Source organism: Ascaphus truei, chromosome 1, assembly GCF_040206685.1.
Source record: "Ascaphus truei isolate aAscTru1 chromosome 1, aAscTru1.hap1, whole genome shotgun sequence".
Classification (NCBI taxonomy): Eukaryota; Metazoa; Chordata; class Amphibia; order Anura; family Ascaphidae; genus Ascaphus; species Ascaphus truei.
The window spans coordinates 376,074,428-376,101,671 of record NC_134483.1 but is presented as its reverse complement, the minus strand read 5'-3'; the positions used below and the strand labels follow the sequence as shown (position 1 = coordinate 376,101,671).

General features: G+C 40.1%; 1 long non-coding RNA gene across 1 annotated transcript; it reads right to left on the bottom strand.

The window, feature by feature from the left end:
• Positions 1–2,584: 2,584 nt before the first annotated feature.
• LOC142471210 (uncharacterized) lies at positions 2,585–27,244 on the bottom strand. Its single transcript, XR_012789373.1, has 3 exons — positions 27,186–27,244; positions 2,957–3,134; positions 2,585–2,826 (listed from the first exon to the last, which is right to left on the bottom strand). It is a non-coding gene; the product is annotated as an uncharacterized LOC142471210 (long non-coding RNA).

The window sequence follows — 27,244 nt, the reverse complement described above, 5'->3', positions numbered from 1 at the left end:
TGGGGTGGGACCTGGCTGTTGAAAGGAAGAATATCAGCTCTGATATTAGCAGCGCGATAGGGGTTGGTTCCTAAGCATGAATGAGCGCATGTACCCACATAGTTTATAAAGACTGAAATTTCTTAGTAGTGATGGCAATACCCACAATAATAAAATCGAACAGAAATGGAATAAAGGTATCTTCTAATCGCATGAGGACAATTAGGGGTTACCATAATACAATTTAAAATTGGTCAGTATATAAAGACATTGCACTTCATGGTTAAACTATACCACATCAGTGAATAGTGAAGCTTGATCAGTAATACCCTTTGTACTATCCCAAATGGAGAGAACCTCCTACTGGGGGTGGGACTAGGCTATTGAAAAAAGGAATATCAGCTCTGATAATGCCAGCGCGATAGGGGTTAATTCCTTGGTGTAAATAAACACATGTCCCCACATAGTATAAGGATAGGAACTGAAATTTCTTGGTGGTAGTGGCAATATCCACAATAATAAAATCAACCTAAAATCGAATAAAGGTACATCCCAGTCACATAGGACAAATATGGGTTACCATAATGCAATTGGCTTGATCTAAAATTGGTAATAATAATAATGACAATACAGTTCATGCCTAAAATATACCACATCAATGAATAGGAATAGACTAATGGTCCTTCGAGAAGGCTGCCAAGTCAAATTCAATGTTTAGACCTAGGGGGGTCAGGGTCTTAAGTGTGTAAATCCAATAGCTTTCTCTTTTGGAGACTAGATTAAGCCTGTCCCCCCCACGCCAGCTACTCTTTGGATTGTCAATTCCTACACACAATAACCCTTCAGGACTCTGATTATGATGTTGCCTGAAATGATTTGAGACACTGTGTGTCTCGAGGCCCCTTCTGATGTTATAAACGTGTTCTGCGAACCTTCGTTTAAGGGGTCTCCCCGTGCGGCCCACATACTGTAGGCCGCACGGGCATTCCAGTAAATAGACGCAGAAGTTGGTTTTGCAATTGATGAATGTTTTTATGTCATAGCTTTTACCTGTCACATTGGATCTGAAGGTCTTAGTTTTTTTTACTATGTTTGCATCCAATGCAGCTTTGACATGTATAGAAGCCTTTGAGATCTTTTAGCCATGTGACATGGTGATCTCTTAGACTATCTAGCGGACAGCTGGGGGATAGGGAGGATTTTAAATTTTTTGCTCGCTTAAAAACTATTTTAGGTTTGTTGGGGAGTATAGTTTTAAGGATTGGGTCTCGTTGAAGAATGCTCCAATGTTTGGTTAGTGTCTTGGATATAATTGGTGCTATACCACTATACTGTGTGATAAAAAACGGGAATGGGGCCTGACCCACGTCGGCCGTCTGTTTCCTACCACACAGTAGGGATGCTCTGTTGGTCTCATTGACCTCTTTAAACGCGAGATCCAATTCCTGATTCTTATACTCACGTTCAATGAACTTTGTTTTCAACTCCCTAATTTGATGTTGGTATACAGAAGTTTCGGAACAATTCCGTTTGATCCTAAGTGCTTGCCCCTTTGGGATGTTACGTAACCAATTAGGGTGATGGTGGCTGGATGCCAAAAGGTAAGTGTTGGCATCTACTTCCTTATGGAAGGTTTTCGTGTGGATGATGTCATTTGCTACATAAAGGGAGAGATCGAGAAAATTCATTGAAGTCCTATCATGACTGAACGTGAATCTAAGGTTCCGCATATTGTCATTCAGATATAGTTTGAATTCCTCAAGTCTGTCTAATGACCCCCTCCAGACACACAGCACATCGTCGATATATCTTTTCCAGAGCACCAGGTTTGCACCAAATGGGTGAGAGGACCTAATATGATCCTCTTCCCAGATGGACATAAACAAGTTAGCGTAACTCGGGGCAAACCTGGTGCCCATGGCAGTGCCGCATGTCTGGAGGTAGAACCTATGGTCATGACTGAAGAAATTATGCGTCAGAATAAATTTGATACCGTCCAGAATAAAATGTTTCAGTTTCTCGTCTACCTCAACGTCCTGTTCTAGGACTCTTTGAATTGCATCCAGTCCCATCTGATGGTCAATGACCGTATATAGCGAGACTACATCGCAGGTGACCCAACACAGATCTTCCCCCCACGTAAGGTCCTGTACAAGATTTAACACCTGTGACGTGTCCCTAATGTATGACGGGACCTGTACAACATATTTTTGGAGTAGATGATCTAGGAATTGGGAAAGGTTGGAGGTGAGGGAATGAATCCCGGATATTATCGGGCGGCCGGGGGGTCGGGTGAGGCTCTTATGGATCTTTGGGATGAAATAGAATACAGGGATTCTGGGCTGTTCAATCATAAGAAATTCCCTTTCCCTGGAGCTGATGATCTCATCCCTAAGACCCTGATCCAAAAGAGCTACCATTTCTTCTCTGAAGGAGTCAGTTGGATTAGACTCTAATACCTTATAGGTAGTGGTGTCTCCCAGAATTCTGAGTGACTCCTCCCTATAGTATGAAGAGTTCATCACCACAACTCCTCCCCCTTTATCTGCCGCTTTGATTACTATCTGGGAATTGGATTCGAGTGATTTAACTGCCGCCTTTTCCTCCTTACTCAGGTTTTGTTTGTGACACTTGAAATCATTACTGGCTTCCTCTAAGTCCGAGATTACCATTTCGGCAAAGGTGTCTACAAAGTTCCCCTTCATGCCTCTCGGGTAAAAGGTGGACGGCTTTTTGAATGGAGTGAGGGGAGGTTTTACCACTACTGGATTGGCATTCGGTGATATCACTGATCTACTCACTGCGTCCTTCAGATAGTACTTCTTGAGGGATATTTTCCTCTGAAATCTGTGGACATCAACATATATGTTAAACATGTTTGGTCCACTTACTGGGCAAAGTTTAAACCTCGAGATAGAACTTCTAACTCTACTGGTTTAAGAACTACACTGCTAATATTGAATACATTGCTCTTTACCAGTCCCTTTTTGGGTTTGGTCTTCTTCTTTCCCTTTCTCTTCCTTGTACCTCCTCTTTTCCCTCGAGCTCTTCTAATCTCTGCCTCTTCTTTTCTACCCTTACTGGCTCCTGCCTGTCTGGTTGGGCTCTTGTGTCCCTCCAATGTTCCCGCATTGGTGCTCGGCCCTTGCGCTGTTCTAAAAAAGAAGAGGAAGAGGATGAATTCTTACTTTGATTATTTATCTCATAGGTACCTCTATGGGTTCTCTCCATGGGTGATCTTTCACGATAATGATGGCCCTCATATTTTCTATCAACCGGCGATCTATCCCTATAATCATGTCCCACACGGTGTTGTTCCTCTAGAGGACCTTTATGTGTACTTACATCTCTCTGCTCTTGCTTATTAGATTTATTTTTCCCTTTCCCAGGGTTTGAGCTGGACTTGATGTCTTTTTTTAGGGGTTCTCCTTTCCTTTCCACTGTTATATCTTCTGACATATTGCTCCTAGTGGAATCTATCCTACCTCTGGGTGGGCCTGATATTTGATTTGATTCATAATCTCCTGCTTCTACTTCAACTATTGTAATTGTTTTTTCTATTTTCCAGTTCCTCTGTCTATTTTCATCATAGTCCTTCTTATCCCTGCTAATTTTTTTGTGCTTTGTTAGTTTAACCTCCTTCTCAACCTTATCAATTCGTGAAGATGTCTTTTCTTCTAGGGTTTTGTACTCTGGAAGCTCTGTGAAGGGTTCCAACTGTTCTTTAATTGAATTTATTTGCCCATCCAAAGCCTCCAGTGTAATAGCCCTACGTTTGATAAGGTGTAGCATGAGATTAACTGAACATGTATCTAATATACAGTTCCATTCTTTCAGGAATTCCTCATTGTCATAGTCAGATGTTGGTGGTTTCAGGACTCTAAGCCCTCTGGGAATCCGTTTGTTCTCTAGATACTGTTTTAGAGTGAAGGTTTCCCAGACCTGCCTCATCTCCTGCGTCAATAATTTCTCTAATTTTGAAAACTGGGTCTCCAGGCTTTCCTTATCTGTTTCCATAAGGTCACTGGTATCATTGAAGAAACCGGCTAGGGTTTGTCCCCTCAGTGCTCTATTTGTGAATAGTGCCATGGTATGTGTGGTTGGCTGCTGAGGGGTTAAGGAATACAAAAAATACAAAACAAAGAAAATAACCCCTCCAAAAGCGCTTACCTACACTAAATTAAAGGTGTGATGAATAATGTGCTAAACGATAATAAGTGCTAAAACAACAAACAATCTAACAATTGCTGTAAGAGCAAGCAGCTAGGTGACAATAATGTCAGGTTATTCCAAACCTGATACAAAAAGTGCACAAACAATATTGAAGTCCCCAGCGCTAAAGTCCAAGATACCGTGCTCTTCAGATAGTCTCTGATCTTAAAGATGATAGCTGGGCTCTGTTGAAAATGTTCCAGATGGGATGTGTCCTTGGATTAGACAGATGCACGTCTGAAATACAGATGAGAGGCACACCTGATTGCGCAGCGTTTTTCTAGCAATCAGATCCCTATCTAAGACAGTGAAGATTCCTACTCACATGATGAACGCCAAAGTATTCAGTGGAGAGAATCTGTGCTTGTTCCCCTTCTTTCAGCTCCTCTCACAACCCCACGTGCAGGCAGCTTACTGGAGGTGGCCTCAATCCACAATGGCGTCAGGGGTGGCTCCGTTACGAACCCCCACCGAAGAGGGAAGGAATGGGCACAATATGGTGTAGTTTGAAACACTTTTAATTAGCTAAAACACTAAAAAACACAGTAAAATACACTCACATGGTGCAATAACGATTGGTATTGCTCAAATTGCCGTCCGCAGCTTGCAAATCCTGCCCGTAGGATGCACAGAGTCCCTGCATGCAGACACGCTGGTAGACTGAGCGTGTGACGTCACCGCTGCTGGGAACTCTCCTTGCAAAAGCTACGGTTGCTGGGATGGCTCAAAAGACTAGACTCCTCCTCCCTACCCATTTCGTGACACGTGGTCACTTCGTCAGGGGCTGGTGGAGCCCAGTCTTTGATGCCTTTTGTACTATCCCAAATTGAGAGAACCTCCTACTTGGGGTGGGACCTGGCTGTTGAAAGGAAGAATATCAGCTCTGATATTAGCAGCGCGATAGGGGTTGGTTCCTAAGCATGAATGAGCGCATGTACCCACATAGTTTATAAAGACTGAAATTTCTTAGTAGTGATGGCAATACCCACAATAATAAAATCGAACAGAAATGGAATAAAGGTATCTTCTAATCGCATGAGGACAATTAGGGGTTACCATAATACAATTTAAAATTGGTCAGTATATAAAGACATTGCACTTCATGGTTAAACTATACCACATCAGTGAATAGTGAAGCTTGATCAGTAATACCCTTTGTACTATCCCAAATGGAGAGAACCTCCTACTGGGGGTGGGACTAGGCTATTGAAAAAAGGAATATCAGCTCTGATAATGCCAGCGCGATAGATCATCTACTCCAAAAATATGTTGTACAGGTCCCGTCATACATTAGGGACACGTCACAGGTGTTAAATCTTGTACAGGACCTTACGTGGGGGGAAGATCTGTGTTGGGTCACCTGCGATGTAGTCTCGCTATATACGGTCATTGACCATCAGATGGGACTGGATGCAATTCAAAGAGTCCTAGAACAGGACGTTGAGGTAGACGAGAAACTGAAACATTTTATTCTGGACGGTATCAAATTTATTCTGACGCATAATTTCTTCAGTCATGACCATAGGTTCTACCTCCAGACATGCGGCACTGCCATGGGCACCAGGTTTGCCCCGAGTTACGCTAACTTGTTTATGTCCATCTGGGAAGAGGATCATATTAGGTCCTCTCACCCATTTGGTGCAAACCTGGTGCTCTGGAAAAGATATATCGACGATGTGCTGTGTGTCTGGAGGGGGTCATTAGACAGACTTGAGGAATTCAAACTATATCTGAATGACAATATGCGGAACCTTAGATTCACGTTCAGTCATGATAGGACTTCAATGAATTTTCTCGATCTCTCCCTTTATGTAGTAAATGACATCATCCACACGAAAACCTTCCATAAGGAAGTAGATGCCAACACTTACCTTTTGGCATCCAGCCACCATCACCCTAATTGGTTACGTAACATCCCAAAGGGGCAAGCACTTAGGATCAAACGGAATTGTTCCGAAACTTCTGTATACCAACATCAAATTAGGGAGTTGAAAACCAAGTTCATTGAACGTGAGTATAAGAATCAGGAATTGGATCTCGCGTTTAAAGAGGTCAATGAGACCAACAGAGCATCCCTACTGTGTGGTAGGAAACAGACGGCCGACGTGGGTCAGGCCCCATTCCCGTTTTTTATCACACAGTATAGTGGTATAGCTCCAATTATATCCAAGGCACTAACCAAACATTGGAGCATTCTTCAACGAGACCCAATCCTTAAAACTATACTCCCCAACAAACCTAAAATAGTTTTTAAGCGAGCAAAAAATTTAAAATCCTCCCTATCCCCCAGCTGTCCGCTAGATAGTCTAAGAGATCACCATGTCACATGGCTAAAAGATCTCAAAGGCTTCTATACATGTCAAAGCTGCATTGGATGCAAACATAGTAAAAAAACTAAGACCTTCAGATCCAATGTGACAGGTAAAAGCTATGACATAAAAACATTCATCAATTGCAAAACCAACTTCTGCGTCTATTTACTGGAATGCCCGTGCGGCCTACAGTATGTGGGCCGCACGGGGAGACCCCTTAAACGAAGGTTCGCAGAACACGTTTATAACATCAGAAGGGGCCTCGAGACACACAGTGTCTCAAATCATTTCAGGCAACATCATAATCAGAGTCCTGAAGGGTTATTGTGTGTAGGAATTGACAATCCAAAGAGTAGCTGGCGTGGGGGGGACAGGCTTAATCTAGTCTCCAAAAGAGAAAGCTATTGGATTTACACACTTAAGACCCTGACCCCCCTAGGTCTAAACATTGAATTTGACTTGGCAGCCTTCTTGAAGGACCATTAGTCTATTCCTATTCATTGATGTGGTATATTTTAGGCATGAACTGTATTGTCATTATTATTATTACCAATTTTAGATCAAGCCAATTGCATTATGGTAACCCATATTTGTCCTATGTGACTGGGATGTACCTTTATTCGATTTTAGGTTGATTTTATTATTGTGGATATTGCCACTACCACTAAGAAATTTCAGTTCCTATCCTTATACTATGTGGGGACATGTGTTTATTTACACCAAGGAATTAACCCCTATCGCGCTGGCATTATCAGAGCTGATATTCCTTTTTTCAATAGCCTAGTCCCACCCCCAGTAGGAGGTTCTCTCCATTTGGGATAGTACAAAGGGTATTACTGATCAAGCTTCACTATTCACTGATGTGGTATAGTTTAACCATGAAGTGCAATGTCTTTATATACTGACCAATTTTAAATTGTATTATGGTAACCCCTAATTGTCCTCATGCGATTAGAAGATACCTTTATTCCATTTCTGTTCGATTTTATTATTGTGGGTATTGCCATCACTACTAAGAAATTTCAGTCTTTATAAACTATGTGGGTACATGCGCTCATTCATGCTTAGGAACCAACCCCTATCGCGCTGCTAATATCAGAGCTGATATTCTTCCTTTCAACAGCCAGGTCCCACCCCAAGTAGGAGGTTCTCTCAATTTGGGATAGTACAAAAGGCATCAAAGACTGGGCTCCACCAGCCCCTGACGAAGTGACCACGTGTCACGAAACGCGTAGGGAGGAGGAGTCTAGTCTTTTGAGCCATCCCAGCAACCGTAGCTTTTGCAAGGAGAGTTCCCAGCAGCGGTGACGTCACACGCTCAGTCTACCAGCGTGTCTGCATGCAGGGACTCTGTGCATCCTACGGGCAGGATTTGCAAGCTGCGGACGGCAATTTGAGCAATACCAATCGTTATTGCACCATGTGAGTGTATTTTACTGTGTTTTTTAGTGTTTTAGCTAATTAAAAGTGTTTCAAACTACACCATATTGTGCCCATTCCTTCCCTCTTCGGTGGGGGTTTGTAACGGAGCCACCCCCGACGCCATTGTGGATTGAGGCCACCTCCAGTAAGCTGCCTGCACGTGGGGTTGTGAGAGGAGCTGAAAGAAGGGGAACAAGCACAGATTCTCTCCACTGAATACTTTGGCGTTCATCATGTGAGTAGGAATCTTCACTGTCTTAGATAGGGATCTGATTGCTAGAAAAACGCTGCGCAATCAGGTGTGCCTCTCATCTGTATTTCAGACGTGCATCTGTCTAATCCAAGGACACATCCCATCTGGAACATTTTCAACAGAGCCCAGCTATCATCTTTAAGATCAGAGACTATCTGAAGATCACGGTATCTTGGACTTTAGCGCTGGGGACTTTAATATTGTTTGTGCATGTCATCACGATATACCTGAGGGGCTTTGACACTCTGGCGCCACAGTTCTCCGGTACTCAAAGGTTTAACTTAGGAATTCCAACAATTGCCAACAACTACATGGTAAAACAAAATAGACGCCAGCTACTTAACATTACAAATAATTCTGTGTAAAACTATATTATATTAAAATATGTGCTGTTTAATAGCCTCACTGCAGCCATCAACAAAGAGATTCACGGTGATATTTGCCAGACTGTTTCTAAAATTGCAATTAAAATGTAAAAAAACTGAATTGTGGGATGTCATTTCATAGGCTTCCTGTGGCTTCCCATGGCAAACAAGGTCTTCACACTGGTGGAATCTTGCTGCTTGCCTCTATACCGGGAACAGTACTTTTCGCTACATCTGTGTGTAAATATGTATGTATTTATAACTCCTCCGCAACTTAAGCATAGTTGTCATGTTAAATAAATGGGTGCAGACTGTCAGAATACTATATATATTATTTACGAGGTAAATGAGACAGACACTCCATGAAAACATGTTGCAGAATGTATTTGACGTATCGATTCCCATCGTCCGAATGGGTCAGTTGCACTTCTAATTACAGGCAATAAGGGAGGTGCATTGTAAAGCTGCAAGGTTATTAGAAAAATATGTATGACCAGCACTAATCTAATTTAAATATTCATTTCGAATTATCTATCATTCAGTCCCCATCGAGACCTTTGTGAAGAAAAGGGTCTTGCTAGGTAACGAAATGTAGATCATTCTAAATAAATGTCTAAATTGGAGGAGTGCTAGTGATTATAATATACATATACACACATACATATATATATATATATATATATTTATATATATATTATTTTTTTTCAAGGGAGCAGGCACATCATACTTGTAGCATACATTATGCATTATTCCTCAAGTGCGGGTAGCTACTGGGTAGCAAAAACGTTGAGAAATAAAGCTTCACGTTTGCTACAAGTATAGTGTGCATGCTCCCTTGATTTTTTCTATATTATGCTTTTTTAAGTACTGTAGCAGCAGCGCCTTATCTAGATTACTGGCTTACTTGCTTTGTATGCCCTGACTTCCCTGCCTTGTGTGTGTATATATAAATATACATACACGTGTGTATACAAAAATTGTAGTTGCATTTTCAAAGTGGGCAAAAACTAAAAGTATTTGAAAATGTTATTGGCATTTTGGTTTAAAAAGAAAAAACTACAACTACAAAGTTACAATATAATCAAGAATAGCTCAGAATGTAGTTGTGTGCAGTGGGTACCTTCCATTGCATTGCACTGACTATTAAGAGGTTTATAAATGTCAGCATTAATTATATGCTACCCTTTTTATTCAAGATTTTCTGGCACTTAACAGCTTTATCATAATGTGCTAAACATAAACCTTTTACCTCATTAGAAAGTAATCAATGCCTTATCAGAAGGTTCATTATAATTTGCTTACCGGCCAAATTCACTTGTTATTTTCAGCTATATTTTTCAAAAAAGTTCAAATCTGCCTATAACAATAAATTGCCCATAACAAAGATTGGCATAGACTCTATGCCATAGAGTAATAGCAGGGATGGCAAAAAGTCAATGACATGTGATATTTACAAGGTTCATGTAAGAGAACAAACAGGCAGCCCAAGAATGAATTGTGTCTTACTAGAGATGAGTGAATGTGATGGTTTGAATTTGGTACAATTGAAAGGCTTGTGGAGATGGGGAAGAAACAATGAGATGGCCTGTAACTCAATGTGGGATCTTCAGTCTTACTTTAGAAAGAAAGAGACTGCTGAAGTAAATGACACAATTGAGAACGACTGAATTACTGTATTGTGGATCAATGTAGTGGCCATGGGGATGAAACATGGACAGTAGAGTGAAAGGACTGGCTGTGGTTAGAGTGAGAAATACTGTCATAGTGACTGCAAAGCGTCCTATTCTGGTAAAACCAATTTTAATAAATTGTTACTCAAATTAAAACTCAATTGAAGCAAAAAATATTTTTAAAAAAAATAATTAATGCACTGTATAAAGTCACAAATAATTGGTGCTTCTCAAAAAATACTATAGAAATTTCCACATGAAAAATATAAAATCAAAAATAATTTACATGAATAATAATTGAGGCAGGGATTTTAAGTGTCCTGAGATGATCATCATTTATAATTTCAAAGGTCGTTACAGATAGTGGGTAAACTCAATTGAAAGCATGTTCATGTCCAGCACTCTTACTGTGGTCTCGCTCTCTGCCACTACCCATCATTCTCACCACTACTCAGTATTACCTCTGCTGGCCATACTACTGTACGTGTGGTCTCCTCCCAGCCAACTCACTTTCTGTGCATCCAAGTACTTAACTCAACAAGATCCTACACCATCACTTCATTCAAAAGTGATTACCAACAGATATCTTATGCACCTCTTCTCAGCCCCTACTTGTCACTGTAATCTCAAAAACAAATACTATTTTTTTTAAATATCTCTTCGATTTTATTAAAACATGTAAAAATAGCCAAAGTATTTTGAGCCTAATTTGATCCTTTTTTTTCAAGACTATGATTCAATCACTAGCAAATGAAGCATTTATTGTCACTTCCTAAAGATGTATTACCACAAATAAATAACATTACCAGCAAGATTGCTTATTCTTGCAATATTGCCTTATACGAATAGATATATTCAGGAATAACAATAGGGGCATGTAACAAATTCATATAGGGAAAGGACATACCATATAAAAAAAATGTTTTTAACTGTGAATGTGCTATAAATGTCATCTTACAGAGCATTTTTGACTCAAAAGTTGATACAAAATAACAATGCGTCAGAATCCTACACCGCTACACCTAACAAAACTCAAGCAAATTTAGTATGCCTAATAATTACAGCCTGTAAGAGACATGTTCAGAGGTACGCAATGGAGACCGTTTAAAGTAAAACTAATATTAGGCTTTTTGCGCCTGTCCTTTTAACACAGCAAAAGCATTCAAAATATGCAAAAGAAACCCTGCTCCACTTTGGAGAATATCTACACATGTAGTCCAGCCCTCTCTAATGGGGTGGTTAGCTAAGCTAATTACCAGCCCCAAATATATACAGTATACATTTATGCAGATATATAACCGTCCCAAAACAAAGTCTTATCTGTCTCTTGTAGCTGTAGGGGAAGCCTCTCTGCTCTCCTGGGTCAGCACCCTTGTGTGCTAAGGCAATGACTGTCCAGGTTTAGAGGTCTGGTCACCTTGTCTTGCTATCAGCATACAGTCCAGTCCTTCTGCAGCTCAAGACATCTGTTCCTCTGGTCAGTCCAGTGTGGACTAAAGAAAAATCTGTCTGTCCTTCCATGGTTCAGCCCCCAAATGTGAGACTAAGGAATCCTACTTTCCTATCTCAGAACAGGCTATTTCTGAGAGAGCTCTAATCAGCCAGGTGGAGTTGGTTAATTGATGGTATGCAATTAACCAGCACACTGCTGGATTAGGGGAAAGTTTCTTTAAACAGTGATAAGTCCTTGTCACCCAGCCCTACATTGGATATATTCTTTTTAACCGTGGAAAGGTTAAAGCATTTCAAAAAACCTCCCCTTAAAAACAAGAACATGAATGCATCCAAACAGAAAGAATAGCACTTCATAACTTAAATATATATATAAAAAAATAATTATAAAAAATGATAAGTGGGAAGCCACATTGTCATGAAGGATATTGTTGATTGTGTAAAAGAAGCTAATAATCTTGGAATAATTTAGCAATAGTACTTTTTATGCCAGATTGATAAATGCACAGTTGATACAGTACAACCAATAACTATTGTTCCTACATTCTATGTAGTTCCTGAAATTCACAAAAGCCTTAATAAGCCACCTGAAGAGTCATCAAAAGTGTAATTGTTTGGCTTACTGAAACATGTAGTTGTGTGCAGTGGGTACTCCTGTTTGATTCCTTTTTAAAAACATTAATTGTGTTCTTAATATAAGATCTTAATGAACTGCAGAAGTTATTGTAAAATATTTTCTTTTTGGTGGGCATTTTCGTTATTACAATGGATATAGAAACCTTTTACACAGTCATTCATCAAATGGGCACATGGGCTGTTCAATATTGACATGTTATCTCCAAATAAGTTTATTCTGGAACTTATAGAGATGATTTTAAAAAAAATAACTGAATTTTATGGTCAAATGTTTATACAATAAAATGGAACTGCCGTGCTAATTTGTATTTGGGCCATTAAGAGGTGCTCTATGTCTTCTCCAGTACCAATGATTTCCTGTAAAGGATTGCATGCTTCAAAAGATATATAGATGATATACTGCTGGTGTGGCATGGCCTCTGTCACCAAACAGGACACAGAGATCAAATAAACAGGTGTTTATTTTATCCAGAGCCACCAGACATGGCACAGCTCGGTGTAGGAGGCAGCCTCAACTTTGGATGTTTCTGCCATGACCTTAGAGCCCACCACTTAGTCTGCCTGCAGGGGAGATATATCTGTGAAACTCAGATTGGCCACTGCTTTTATACAGTTCCCCTGTCCATAGAAAAACACGGAGAACTGGCAGTGGCCTATCACAGCACTGATGCTTTGTGTTGGGCCAATCACAGCACGAGGGCTTCTGTTGGTCAATCCAGTCTGGGGGTGTGACGGGGATGCTGATGCAAGGAGGATGGGAATTACAAACCAAAAAAATGATAGCAGCGCTTACCTCCCCCTGTTCTCAATGTCGGCTCGCTATCTTGATGAGTTAGGACCTCTATGTTTGGGCAGACAATGGCTCCGCTCTTTGGACCAATACCTCCAACATAGGAGTACTAACCATTTCCACAATCTATTGTATCAAACCTCCGTGTGGAACCAGCTAAACCCGGATTCTAGGGTGTATTGGCTGGGTAAGTGGATTGCCTGGCATGCTCAAGGAACAAAGAAATACAGTTTGCAGTTTAAAATTGATAAAGACGTAACTAATAGATTATTATGTGTAACCTATAGCTTTATGACCACTTGAGCCAAAGGTAGGTGGGTGTACAGGGTGCACATGCATCAGATGGTCAGAGACCACGCTTAACCTTTAATATGCTGGTCGCTTTTCCCCTACTGTCACAGCCCCAAGAAGATTTTATTTTTAAAAATGTGTTTTCTACACACCACTGAATTAGTGGATTGTTTTCTACACTCCACTAATGAGCACCTTAAGTTTCGATTTAATATCTCTGAGTGTGTAGTACTGTAGAATTTCTGAACATGACTATCTTTGAAGAGAACATATACAGAAAGCCTATGGACTGTAATAGTGCCTTACTGTACATGCTAAAAGTTTTAATGTGCAATAAATAATTAGAAATATCCCAAAGGTACAATTTACAATTGCCAAAAGAGAAGACTGCACAAAACATGATGATTTCAATGGAGAGATTAAGTAAATAGTCAATATGTTCCAAAAAAGAGCGCATAAAAAATGACATAATAAAACAGTGAAATTATAATACCTACAATATTACAACAAGAGAATTTGATAGTCCCAAAGCTTAATTTTATGCAAAGTATACCCCACACATAAATCTGGTAGATCTATCCTTAAGAAAAAATGGCATTTATTAACAACTGCCAACAGAATATTGCCTAATGTAAAAGAACAAACAGGAATTATTTATAAAAAGGCAAACAATCTTAAAGATATAGCCTGGTGAGAAGTTTTTATACCAAGATATTTTTTTTTTTAACAAATCCACAAAAGTTGAGCTTGAGAGGTCATTACCAACTGGTTAAAACACCTATCATAAAAGATGAAATATAATTTACTCTATGTATACTGGACACTTGTACAGATGCAGCCACGAGTATTAGAATACTTACCTGGGAAATTCTGGGAGATTCTGGGGCAGTCTTACAGTATATGCCTCAACATTGTCTCAACATTTCTGTGAGATTCTTAATGGCCCCCTCTCCCAGACAAAGTCACCCTTTTGTAGAGCCCCTCTTTAAGTTCCCACAGTTCCTGCCTCATTACCTTTCTTAAAGCATCACTGAGCTGCATAATTACCCCAACCCTCAAAGCATGCCTAAACCTATATCCTACATCCCACTTACAACTTCCGATGGGCCATTAAGAATCTCACAGAAATGTTGAGGCAATGTTGTGGCATTTACTGTGAGACTGCCCCAGAATTTAAAAGGTAAGAGTTCTAATACTCGTGGCTGCATCTGTAGGTCTTGGCTGACCCTTCTAAGCAGAAAAACGGGAAACCTACTAACTGATCCGATTTAGCTCACCTTCTGAAAACTCGAGCGAATTCTGAACCAAAGAACAAGCTTGACATATCATCACAGCACCAAGACAGTCACCCTCCCCTCATGGTCCAGACAGCTAAACCGCCTCTACTTCCGTAGCCATAGCCTGCATAAAGCGCATGTATTAAAAAAACACAAACCCGGCCACACTACCATGGCTGTCCCGTTGCGGGATACCTGTCAGAACAATCCGTCATCTTGACCACTCTCCCAGACAAAGTCACCTTTTTGTGGAGCCCCTCTTTAAGTTCCCACAGTTCTGTCCCATTGCCGTTCTTAACGCATCTCTGAGCTGCATAATTACCCCAACCCTCAAAGCATGCCTAAACCTATATCCTACACCCCACTTACAACTTCCCTCATTGAACATAAATAACACACCTCAACCTGTGCTATCTAACTGACCATACTGCCTACCCCAGGGAGCAGAATTAGAATTGAAAAAAACTTGAAGGCTTTCCAACATGAGTGAAGACAGAAATGCAAATTAAACCGAATATTTCAACACAGTGCAGCCACAGCAATGGATAATCTTAGGAAAATTTAAATTGATTTTTGTGCCACTTGAATGTATAAATATTTAAATAAATAAGCATTTACATTTAACATTTGGAATGTTCAGATCTTGCTGTCTGTTATTTATAAATGCAGATGTGTAAAGTGTTAAGGTTATAAAACCGTTAAAATAATTTGTTATATGTTACACATTTTCCCAGAATGAAAACAATTACTTCACTTCTATTTACAATCATTAATATGCAGACTCTTTGGATACATTCATAAATAATACTGAATACAATAATAACAATATGACAATTAAAATGTATTAGCGTAATTTTTCAGTGTGCTGGAGATGCTAAAATGATTCAAGTTTCATCATTGATTGCTTTTAAGCTATTTATATTGCATATTTGTGTTATATAATTCAGATACAGAATTTGCATTAATAGAGTGATGCAATTTACTGTAGTAAAATATAACTATTGTGGATACCTTTATGTCAGGCAAATCTACATACGGTATAAAAAACACATTCTCATGTCTGGCGCATTGATGAATGATCATTATAGATTCAAGTAAAATATTTTAATTTGAAATAGGAAGAGAATGTGATTATTTTTAAAAGGATTATCCTACTCTAAATTAATCAGTAACTAATATAGTAAAAAAAAAAAAAGACAATTTAGGCTGTAGTAAAAATGAGTAGCACAATTCATTATTATAATTAGTTTGGTTTCAAATAAAAAATGCATCTTATTTTAATCTTTTTAATCCACTAGTACTACAGTTTATGTGTATATCACAGTTCTACCCCCCCTCCCTCTGAAAGATGTTGCTACTGGTTACTGCTATTGTGGTGCGTGCATACTTGTGAGGGTCCAGGAGAGCTGAGTGGTTCGCAATGGTGTGGGGAACAGGACATCATCTTGATGCTCAACTCAGGGTATCAGCACCTCCAGCTCCAGTGGGCTCCAGGATTGCCAGAGTTAGTCCCACACTAAGGCAGATTTCATCCATAACCCTACCCAATAGACTGCGAGCTCAGGCAGGGGTATATGAAAAGGGATGATTTATTTGGCACACTGCAGATGTTACACAGCGGATGCAGATAGGTCACAGAGAATCCCAGGCCTATGGATGGTGCTGGGCTCTCTGGTAGTCTTGAGGCCTCTTATCTCTCTGGCCCAGTCAGCCTAAGAGGGTCTGACTGGCCTGGCTCACTCCCAGCCGGGAGGAGCTGCACATACCTCCTCTGTCTGGGAGGGGTGGAAGAGAACTGAACTATCTTTTGACACTTCCTCTCTGAGACTCCAGAAGGGGAGGGCACAAGGTCTGTAACATGATTGGCTGTATAAACACCCTTGTGGCCCACCTCTTCTGTCACTCAGAGAGTCAGCATGAGGGAGGTGTCAAAGCCCAGAGGATAGCCTGTCACAGCCTGTAGCTACAAAGGGCTTACATGACAGGGGGTAGATAGGCAGTCTGGGCCAGCCATGCTACATGTGTGTATATATATATATATACTTCTATATAAATATATATTTATATTTACATATAAAACTATAAAACAGTAACAGAAAAAGTGGGACTGCACCTAGGTCAGATGATCTCAGATAACAATATAATCTGTTATTAAAACTATCATTTGTATATGATGACTATATTATAGATCTAATAACCCTATGTGAGGTATAGTAAGCTTTATACCAGTTACTATGGGTAGCTAATGATAATGATACAATACATCAATTAATATAAATCCACTGCTAAGCCAATTGACTTAAATAAAAATATAAAATGAATACATTATAAAAAGAAAATGTCCAGAAAACTTAGCATAATTGCCGAAAATTATTCTATGGGTAGCTAATGCGTTCCTGCTTTTAGCTTACAATCATTGTAGCCACTTACAACATTGGACAAGGAGGCTGTTAGCTGATCCAGATGATTATCCTGAAGGTGGAACCAATTGGCACCCACTTAGATTGCCGGGGGACTCAATTTCGATGAAGACAGAGACAGCTGAGTTCCTCAGGAACTACACAGGATATCAGATCCGGCGGAGCCACGTCCTTGGAGCATGAATTTTATACATAAACTGCCTGCTTTAAACTGATGTTTGTGAGTATGTCATTGTTATTTGTTATTTGTTCAGAAACTAAAACCACCCCATTGGTTTTACACTAGGAGTGGGCTCTTTGTCTTTCTTTTTTTCTTATATACAGTAGAGGCAACGTTTATTCTAACATTTGTATATATATATACAAACATACTATACCGTTCGCATGGGAATCAGCAGGCAGCACTCAGGTTAAGATTTGTAGAATTTATATTGTAGAAAAGACACAAATCACTAACATTTCGGACCCACAAACGGGACCTTCCTCAGGTATCCCTAAACAAGTAGTGTTTACAGTGTCAGATTTATCATTAGGCACAGGCGTAAGGCATACAAATTTTGGGGCAGCAATAATTTCCGCCCCCATATAATTTTACCGCGCTGTCAGGCCTATCGGACTTAATGAGAAGTTTCTTGGCTGTGTTGGCCGCCTCCTTTCTGCCGCCCTCCTGCGTCTTTGGACTCCCAGCATCAAATGGAAGTGCTGTGTATACTAGTGTATACTAGCAGGGGTATACTAGATCTAGGAATGGAATAGAAATGGTACTATGTGTCTCAGTAAATTTAAGGATTAGATCGTTTGTTAAGATAATCTAAAAATTCTAATAAAAGAGCCTCAGGTCCATTCCAAATAAAAATAATATCGTCTATGTAGCGTCGCCATAGGACCAGGTTTGCAACATACGGATTAAGATTGAAAATAACATCCTCCCAAATACCTAGGAAGATGTAACGAGGCGCAAACCTGTTCCCCATGGCGGTGCCACATAACTGCAAATAAAAACTATCATCAAACCAACAGAAATTATGTGTTAAAATATAGTCAATGCTCTCTAAAATAAAATTGATTTGAGTAATCCTCCGAAAAGGTAGGTAAAGTGGAGCACAGCCGTGCTTGTAGGGGATATTGCAGGAAAACAGCCAGTAGAATAAAAGCTTCTTTATTAGGACAACATGATGCAGACAGGAAAAACTCTTATGCGTTTCACGCCACGATTGGCGCTTCGTCAGAGAGTGCAGAGTGTGGACTCGATGCCTCTTCTTATACCCCTTAACCGCTTACCGGAAGTGACGTGGTAATGCATCATCAGCCCACCGGAAGTGACGCAACTGCACGTCCAAGAAGATGATGGTGGGGGATGATGGGGTAGTGACGCCATTTAGGCATTTCTATGACAACCTGCTGTGTTGGTAAATACCAGTCAGCGTGGCTTGTCCCATTGCATCACTTCCGGTATACAGATTTCAGTGTATCAGTCTTCTTGGACGTGCAGTTGCGTCACTTCCGGTGGGCGGATGGTGCGTTACCGCGTCACTTCCGGTAAGCGGTTAAGGGGTATAAGAAGAGGCATCGAGTCCACACTCTGCACTCTCTGACGAAGCGCCAATCATGGCGTGAAACTCGTAAGAGTTTTTCCTGTCTGCACCATGTTGTCCTAATAAAGAAGCTTTTATTCTACTGGCTGTTTTCCTGCAATATCCCCTACAAGCACGGCTGTGTTCCGCTTTATCTACCTTTTCAGAGGATTACTCTCTATTGATTCCAGGGGATGCACGCCCATAGAAGAACATCAGGATTACGCATGTGAGTTACCTTTACATTGGTTATTGGGATGTATACACATGGTGGATGTCAGCGCTTGAGATACAGTCCCATTTGGAAGTGATTTAGTGGAGCCATTAAATCTTCATCTATAGCACTCTCCAGGACATGATACATATGTGTCTTATCATTCAGCGCTTACCTGTGTACCCCAGCACTCACTTAATCTGCACTTTCCTGTTTAATGAAGCTCTTCAATCAAGATTATGCATATTATTTTGTCTTCAATAGAATAGTTACCACAGTCATTAGAGCACTATTCACCAGAACATTGTTCTATTACCTTAAAATTGATTTGAGCCAGATCCAATTTTTTGTCTATGAGTCCTCCTAATCGCATCACAGCCTTAAGTGTGGTCTATAACTGTGTATAAGGAAGACACATCCACCATACACAGTATATAAACTTCTTTCCACTTTACCTCTTTAAGTAAGTTAATTATATGAGTGGTGTCCTTCAAATGTGACGGTAAATCAATCACATATCCTTGAAGAAATATATCTGTTTACTCGGATAGATTTGAATTCGCTGAACTAATACCCAATATAATGGGTCTCCCTGGAGGTCTTCGTGGATCCATATGCAGTTTAGGCAAAAGGAAAAAACTGGAACTTTAGGAAAAGGGACATTCAGATATTTAAATTCTTGATCATCAAGTATTCCCTCATTTTTGCCTTTATTCAGCAAAATTTCCTATTTCTCCTCCACTGGCAGCAAGCATGCTGGGAGATGTAGTCTTTGGGTGTCAAAAGCCACAGTGGAAAGGACAGGCAACAAGAGACCTATTTAATCAAAACACACACACACTCGCCCAAAGCTGATGAAGCAGGGAGATAACTGCAGATGCAGGTAAGTCCTCGCGGAACCCTTGATTGTGGCAGCCATTTTGTTTAAAAAAAACCAATTTAAACGGGAGCCACGCTGAGACCGCGTTATAAGCAGATCTGCATTGTAGCGGATCACGCTATAATGGGTTAAGCTGTATATATACATAATCAAAAATGAATAGACAATTTCATTCTGTGGCTAACGAAATGCTTTTATTTGTGTGAGCTTTCGAGATACACTGATCTCTTCTTCTGGTGGGGTTACAATAGATAAAGCAGAAAAGGTTTACCTTAAAAACAGTGCATCTTGGAATGTTACCTGTGACTGAAACCTATTGCTCCCCCCTGTGCTGTATGTGATTTATGACATGAGGTGCTAAATGGTCCCTGAATGTTAATGATGTAAGAGTGTGTGTGTGTGTGTGTTTGTGGATTGTGGCAAACGCCTCCCTTTATGTAGTGCTGCCAGTTGCCCAGGCTCTTCGCAACACAGTCTTCTAGGGATTCATTTGTAGAAAAAGGGGACAAACGTGTATACACACACAAGGGGCACTCAGCCCTCAACCTTCAGCGTTTTATTTCTCCATTAGTGATACTAAACATTTTAAACACCGTCACTTTAAGAACAAAAGACATCATAAAAGGAAACATCATCTCCTGTCAGGAGTCTAACTCACATGCATATCCCTAACTGCAGTTACCAACTTTAAATAACACACAGGTATAATAACATTGAGTCCTTAATTGTGAGATCGGGACAGCGTCCCACTAGATCCTCAGATGTTGCAACGCGTGTGGGAGGAGGGGGTACTGGGGAGCATCAGTTTTCCTCCCAGCTTCCAGACTCTAAGAGAGAGACTGGAGAAGCAGACCTCACTGCAATATATTCCTGTTCCATCAGGGATCATGAAATCTGCTGTGTCGGAAGAAACGGGTAGGGTCATGTGGTTTAGTTGAACTACGGTGGTGGAGAAGCTCAGACGCCAGATGCCAGGAAGGGGAAGGAGTTCCCTGAGTTGCACACAATACCAATCAAGTCTGCCAGGAACCACAGGCTGCAGTTTTGGGTTACCGGAGGGACTTTCTACCAGGTGACACCAGCAGCAGTGAGGAGTGATGTGACGGAGCAAACAGACGGCGATTTGGCTACATGTTGGCGCATGGGCTTACCCATACAATGCTTTTTATGCAATGACAAATTGTGAGTGTGCATTTGTTGTGATTCATGTTATTAAACCTTTGTTATTGGATTTTACACAAGGATTGGGCGCTTTTCCTTTTCTTTTTTGTAATAGGTATCTTCTGGGAGGTTGTTGACCCCAAGGACAAAGCTGCCCGGACCCCAAGATATCCTCACAAGGTTTAACCCAACATTGGGTTAAAGGACTTTTTTTAATTTTTTTTTATTTTTATTTATGATTTTTTATTGTTGCATTTTTTCCTATTTTTTACAAAACATTTTTTATATATTTTTAATCACATCATTTTTTTACATCTCACATTACACCATCATAGTTATTAACACCACATCTACATTTGCACTTTTTATCTGTTATTGTAGGTCATCTGTGCTGGCAAAATCATTTGGTGATTTGTTGGGGGTCTGTGTAACCGCCTTTAGGGTTGGTTGCCTTAATAGGCGCTGTCTATTCAATTTTTATATATATATATATATATATATATATATATATATATATATATATATATACAGGCAGTCCTCGTTTTACAACGCTTCGCTTTACAACTAATGGCTTATCCAACGCTATGCAATGCATACCTATGTTCATTTATACAACGCCAAAACGGCTTATCCAACGCTCTTATGACGCTTTGCAAAGTTGTTTGTCTATGTGTGTGTATATATACACATAAACAACGTTGCAAAGCGTCGTAAGAGCATATATATAATATTATATTATACTATACAATATTATATTATACTATATATTATTATTTATTATGTTATATTATATATATAATACAGTATATACACTATATAATTTATGTGTGTGCTGCATATCTTATAGTCTGCGTAAAATATTTGGTGTATTTTAGTGTTAAAAATGCCTTCAGGAACGGAACCTTTCATTTAAACTGTGTTCCTATGGGAAAACGTGTTTCGCTTTATAACGTTTCGCTATCCAACGCCATTTTGAGTAACGCATTGTGTCGGATAACCGAGGACTGCCTGTATATATATATATAGTTACAATGCGGCCATGTCACATTACAGGCAGGAAGCATAAGAAACTGTTAGCAGGTTTATTCTTAAAGGCATGAAACAAAACGACAATCAATCAAAATGCCTAGCTCCTCTCTGAGAGCACTAACTAACACCGTTGTTAGTCTCTAACTACCGGTTGGAGGGCTAAACCTCTTACCAACTATGCAAACAGTGAGATGCAAATTTTTTGACTTGGATAAGGAGAAAAATCAAGCTTGATTCCCCTTGGCTCACCTCATTCACAGATGCAGAGTCCTGCAGCTCCACGATACACCCTTCTGGGCAGTCCCCAAAACCTCTTGATCTAACTCTGCAGGTTCTTAGCCTCCATGGCATTCCATCATTCTGTTAAACTCCCAGGATGTCCCCCTAAGAAACTTGACCCTGCCTCTTGAAGGATCTGGAAGCACTGACTGCATGTAAGAGCTTGCCTAGCATCTTGGATGTGGTCTGCTGCCATACAGTGAGGAAATTAACCTTCACTAACTCATATATACAGTATATATAAATATATATATAGGTCAAGCTTCTTAGGGGGACATCCTGGGAGTTTAACAGAATGATATATATATATATATATATATATATATATATATATATATATATATATATATATATATAGAATCCAATGCACAGCCGGCACACCATTTGCAAGTAAATAAGTTTTGGTGCTTATCCCATAAAGCAATAACAGACCATACGATACCGGTTGCAACACGACATCAAGGGACAGCACGCAGGTAACGTCGATTTTTGTGTCTTCTATCAAATATAGAAAATGTATGATTTACTTACCTGCATGCTGTCCCTTGATGTCGTGTTGCAACCGATATTGTATGGTCTATATATATATATATATAGGAGGAGAGGGGCATGAGGACAGGGGAGAGAGCCGGCAGGGGGGCGCAGGGGAAATAGATTGTGCACCCCTGATCTACACCATGTTGGTTTTCCCTCCCTAATCTTGTATATTCTCCCTAATATATATATATATATAAATGAATCTAAGCGCACAAGATTAGGGAGTGAAAACCAACATGGTGTAGATCAGGGGTGCACAATCTTTTTCCCCTGTGCCCCCCTGCCGGCTCTCCCCCCTGTCCTCATGCCCATCCCCTCTGCCCCCCCCCCTTACCTTGGCTCCTGTGTTCTGACGTCACGTGTGTCCAGAAGCTGACTGTGCCAAAGTAAGTGATATTTTTACAGAAGCCTTCACCACTCCCTCGGCATTTAATTTAAATTCCTTCGGGAAGCGCACAGGGCCTCTGTAAATTCTGCACCCCTTGCAGAGAATTTCGTGCCCCCCAGTTTGCACACCCCTGGTGTAGATGGTCAGCACATATCTGAAGGATTACTAAGCTAAAATTGCGCACTGACATATCCTTCACTTGAATTGGTAACCATGTAATGGATATCAGTCAAGGTGGGTTCAGGCACATATAGGTGAAAGTAAAATCTGTAAATGGTAGAAAAAGAGGTGTCTCCTAAATCAAGGAGTAAAACATAGTGGAGTACTGATAAAAATACATATATTTGTGCAGTGATAAAAAACAAACTCACAAGATGGCTGCAAACATGAGCAGATACTGGGAACTGCCCAGTATGGTCTTTAGCCACAGCTGTGGACAGCTCACTGATCGTGTGCCATTGCTGGAGTCATGTGATGTTCACTCCTCTTTGGCCATTGTTTCCCAGTCTACAACTTGCACACCAGGTGCGAAAACTAAATGTGTAGAAATGAATTGACTGTATTGTTGTTATTATTATTATTATTATTATTATTATTATTATTATTAATAATAATATAATATGCTTCTATATAATATAGTAGACAATAGACACAGACAGAACAGTAGAGCCCAGGCCAGGGTGTGGTCACAGAAGGGGTCAGTCCAGTCACATTAAATGCTACTAGTGTTATTAAGTAAACAAATTAATATTATCTAATCAAATATTTGAGCCCACAGCACTTGTCTAGTATTACAGCAGCAGCAGAAGTCACCAAGTAAGTAACCCACCAAGTTAAACCCAAGACTACAATGACATAGACATGAGGCTGCACCCCTATTTATACTCCTCCCAAAACACATTTTACAAAATTGATTTTGAATGTCTAGTTTTTAAGACTAAGCTGCTTACAGCCGCATCTGTAAGAAACTGGCAAATTTGCGCCAAATGTGAATCTCGCTGAATAATTCACCCATTTGTACTCTTTATATCCCTTTTTAATTATTTTTTAATGCCTAAGCGTCTTTGGGTTGTATATCAACCATATAGAAAGCCATAGAACTTCCTTTTATTAAATAGTCAGGCATATTGGGAAGCAGGTTCTTCGTCGATCAATTGGCAGTTTAGATAATTGCATTGCAATAAATGTAAAAAGCGGCTGCACTTATTAAAACAAACCAAAAAACAAAAAACGTCAAGAAGCAATACTCTTTAATGGATATGTGACTATGACAATAGAATAATTAACTCATGCCTTATGACATCAATAATTTAAAAAAATTGAGGCATACAAATCATTTGTGCACATTCTCAAAATTGATGACCTGTGAAAAAGTTGTGAAATGGCAGCATTTTCAAAAAGTTCACTAGGTGCCACTGTCTTACTCCAGGATAAAATATTTGCACATACTGTAAATGGAAGTAAATTGTGCAGGCTTTTCTGTAATGTCCAAACATATTTTTTTACCTTACCTTTATGAAGTTTGGGCAGTTTTCTACAGAGCTAAATTTCCCAAAAATATATTTTGTCCACCATCCAAATATTTAAAGCAATTTGATTAAAACATACACAAAACAAACATTGACAACATTTTTACTCACAAGTGCCATAGACAGTAGGATATATATTATATATAATAGTTTCGATATATTTCTGGGTTATTTTTATTTTGTGCATGATTTATTTTTATAAAATGATTTTTTATTTTTTACGAGACTCTAAAAATGTTTTACACCTCTTTAACTGAACTTGTTGAATTCCCTGGTTCTAATTTTTGGGGTATGCTATTTCTAATAGTTTTGTCATATTTCTATTATAATAGTGGTGTTTTGTTTTTGTTATTAGTTTGTCTTTATTTCAAGAGAAGCAGTCCCAATTCCTTTATCAACCACAGTGCAGTGAGCTGATGACATTTGAAATTGCAAGCTTCAGCTTTAGAACATTCAGCAACGGATTTCTCTGATTGATCGAAATCCTGGCCCAGGAATGTCTAGGAATGTCAATAAATACCAGAGGCTAAAATTAAAATACATGTTAACAATACAATAAAAGCTAATAAAAACAAATTTATCTTGTAAAAGTAATAATCCCATATATAAAAAAAAAAGACATTTCCTTGTCTGGCAGTTGTAGCTCTGTGAGGATTGTTACTTTACTTTAACTCTAGCATTTGATAGATTACAATCATATTAAAGCCTTAGTAAACATAGTGGTCATGAAGGCATACCTTCATGTCTGCTGTAGTAACTAAAGGGTTAATAATCCTGATACCTCCACTCATGCTACCTATCTACCCATTGCATACTATAAAGCAGGGCTGGCCAACTCCAGTCCTCAAGGGCCAACAAAAGGTCAGGTTTTCTGGATATCCCTGCTTCAGCATAGGTGGCTCAATCATAATGATTATATACTGTATGCATTTAAGCTTTTTACTATTATATCAGCTGAGGCAGCAGAAGAGGCTGTTTTCAGATAGCAATTCTCATTGAAGTCAAAATGGCCCAATCTGTAGCTTCAGCTGATATAGAATATGTCCATTAAAATCCTGTTAGCAAATGTGGCTAATAGGGCAGAACAGTATTCTTATACAGAGGGTTTTAAGGTGTGTTGCTGAGGGATCAGGGATTGGTGATGGGTTTTGGTGTCCCAGAGTGAGAGATTATGTCCACCCAATGAGGAGGTGGGAAGGGCTAACCCATTGTATGCCTTGCATGGAAATGCCTTACTAGCCTTTATGGCATGCAATGGGAAGACAGGTAGCAATCGTAGGTAAGTAGCAGGATCATTATCTCTTTAGTTACCATAGCAGACATGAAGGCATGGGTGATGCATGCTTTCATGACCACTATGATTACAAAGGGTTTATACCCCTGTAATACAAATCTTTCATTATCATTTATGCCAGGTACTGTATATATTTAAGTAATAATCACTGAAGAACAGGACATTACTGGCCAATAACACAAACACACACAATGCAGCTACACAAACACACACACACACACACCTACACTGCAGCTACACACACACACATGCTGCAGCTACACACACACACACACACACACGCTGCAGCTACACACACACACACACACACACACGCTGCAGCTACCCACGCACACTGCAGCTACACACACACTGCAGCTACACACACACGCTGCAGCTACACACACACACACTGCAGCTACACACACACGGTGCAGCTACACACACACACACACACACACTGCAGCTACACACACACGCTGCAGCTACACACACACACACACACACACACGCTGCAGCTACACACACACACACGCTGCAGCTACACACACACCTACACCACAGCTACACACACACACACACACACACACACACACACTGCAGTCACACACTGCAGCTACACATACTGCAGCTACACACACGCACACGCACACACACAAACGCACTGCATCAGCTACACACACACACTGAAGCTACACACACATTGCAGCTACACACACACGCACACACTGCAGCTACACACTGCAGCTACACACATACACACACACACACTACAGCTACAAACACACACAGAGCTACACACACATAAAAAATCTCCTGCTGCTACACACACTGCAGCTACACACACGCACACACTGTAGCTACACACACAGACACACACACTGCAGCTACACACACACACACACACTGCAGCCACACACTGCAACTGCACACAGACACACACACACACACACACACACACACACACTGCAGATACACACACACACACACACACACACACTGCAGCCACACACTGCAACTGCACACAGACAGACACACACACACACACACACACACACACACACACACACACACTGCAGCTACACACACACACTGCAGCTACACAGATGCACTGCAGCTACATACAGACACACTCACACACTGCAGCTACACACACACACAAACTGCAGCTACGAGAGAGAGAGAGAGAGAGAGAGAGAGAGAGAGACCACAACTAGAAACAAAAATAAGACAGCTACTTACTTTGCAGCTACACAAACACTCTCTCACGCCTCAACTTAAAATGAAGCTGTGTTCATGGA